At 31.4% G+C, this 2,312-nt stretch overlaps 1 non-coding gene across 1 annotated transcript; it reads left to right on the forward strand.

The window, feature by feature from the left end:
• The first annotated feature begins 1,672 nt into the window (after positions 1-1,672).
• On the forward strand, positions 1,673-1,833 carry LOC120185876. The gene has a single exon (XR_005522163.1). It is a non-coding gene; the product is annotated as a U1 spliceosomal RNA (small nuclear RNA).
• The last annotated feature ends 479 nt before the right edge of the window (positions 1,834-2,312 follow it).

Raw genomic sequence — 2,312 nt, forward strand, 5'->3', positions numbered from 1 at the left:
CCTTCAAGGATTCAGCTTCTGTATAAGACAAGAACCAAGAGAGAAAAAAAATCAAACAACATGAACCATTCTTAGTTACCTGCGAAGTAGAAATTAAATTGAAGGTAAAATTAGGTATGAAGAACACATTCTGCAAAACTAATCTTGATGAGATCTATACAGTGCCTACATGCGTAAACTGAACCGATTGACCATTTGGTAATCAGACGAATTTTTCATTCACAGAAGAATAGTCCCTAAAGTATTTTAATGAATTCACAATATGATCAGTAGCTTCGAAGTCAATAATCCAATTATTCTTAGAACGGGAACTAAAACAATTAAGAACCATACCTAAACTAGTAGAATTTGATGGAACATCAATCACTGAAGAAAGCATATTAACTTGAGCTGCTGAAAAATCTTGCTGAGGAACTCCTCTGTCTTTTATCAAACTCAAAAGACTAGTATATTGTTCTTTAGTAAGAGTAAAAGAACCATTCTTTGCATCCACGCAATAACCTGTTTGGTTCAAGGAGTGTGGATTCCTATGGAATGAAATCCACATTTCCATATTTGGTTGGTCGGGAATCTCAGTTTCGGCAATGTTTTATTATTAATAGTAGATTTTTTGAGTATATTATCGGGAATGTCATTACCTCATTTCCTTAGGTATTGTTGTATTATCGGCGTTTTAGACTAAAATGCCCTTAATTTTTTTTCAAAAATATCCTTATTCTGTCATTAAATAATAAAAATTATACGAAAGTTAAATTACAAATTTATCCTTAAACTATTTTATATTCAGGAGTTAAAATAAAATTTTACCCTTTCATTAAACATTTTATATTTTTAATTTTGTAAAAATATATATATATAAATTTATGAATTTAAATTTTTTAAAGAAAATATATAAATATTTTTCAACTTGTTAAAAAAATAAATATATAATAAGGACAGTTTGGTCAAATATACATTCCAATAATTTTTTATTCTTTTAACCAAACACGATAATCTTATATTCCTGTTAAACCAACCAAAATACAACATTCTCAGTATTCCTATTCTCTGGTAATCTTACATTCCCACTGATAATCTTACATTCTCACTGATAATCTTACATTCAGTGAACCAAATGCACCTGAGTCTTGATTATCTAAAGTAAAATTACAGATCTGACTTCCTTTACCGGTTTGTCCTTTGTTAAAAATCTTATAGCCGGGAGGAAACCCTAACACTTTCAACATAATGACCATAAAGCCCACGGAAAGTTTAAATAAATAATAGGATAAACGAGAAAACAAAATTTGTATTACATAACCAACAATCTTTAGTCTATCATCGAAAGATTTATAAGATATCAAAATTAAATTTAATCTTTTAAAAATTCATAACAGTCCGTCCTTCAAATAAAAGATCGGAGTGTTTTGCAAGTTCGATGAATATTGTTTAGTAAAAAAAGCTATGGGTGCACAAAATTGAACAAAGCTAAAGAGCTTGTAAGAGATACCATGAATGTTTTTGGATCACGTTTTGTTGTTTAATTAAGAACCCTTTTAGAGAATATGGAAGTTGAAATGTGATTGAACCATTTTTAGATGCACAATGTTGACTAAAATCCCACATCCCTAACATATGACAAACATGAAACAAGGATGGTGTATAAATAGAGAGCATAACCCGACGCTAGAACATACTTACCTGGACGGGGTCAATGGGTGATCAAGAAGGCTCATGGCCTGGAGCAGTGACCTCCATTGCACTGGGGAGGGGTGCCGCTCTAAGGTCTCCCCTAGTGGGAGAGCCTACGTCGTTATTTGTTGCAGAGGGGGCTTGCGTTCGCGCAGCCCCTACCAGTATTTAGTTAAAAATTTTATTTTTGTATTTTCTTTTACATGTATTGACACTCTATTGTGGTGCAATGATTGAAAATCATAACATTATTCAACTTATTTTATTTTGCTACATATATACTAGTTGGGTCTATTGATTGCATTGCTTTGATTGAAATCAGAACCATTTTTAGTACGCTGCTGAGCACAAGTTCCAGTTTTTCATTGAATTAAAATTAATGGGTTCAAGTGTCAATCATTTAAATTGTAGCAAACCTATTTGATTTTAGTATTATTCTTCTATGTTCATGTAAATTTAAAAACAAAGCTTAGTAACACTAACATTGCTCGATAAACAAGCTCATCACTTTGCTAAAGCTGGATCCAATTAAATTAATATATAGAGGTATATAAGGTAAAATTGTAATTTAATATGATATTTTTAACCCTAAACTCAAACCAACCAGAATATAACCTTCAAAAAACCCGACCCGGCCCAAC

The sequence above is a fragment of the Hibiscus syriacus genome, unplaced genomic scaffold (assembly GCF_006381635.1).
Source record: "Hibiscus syriacus cultivar Baekdansim isolate YM2019G1 unplaced genomic scaffold, ASM638163v2 tig00113124_pilon, whole genome shotgun sequence".
In the NCBI taxonomy this organism is placed as follows: Eukaryota; Viridiplantae; Streptophyta; class Magnoliopsida; order Malvales; family Malvaceae; genus Hibiscus; species Hibiscus syriacus.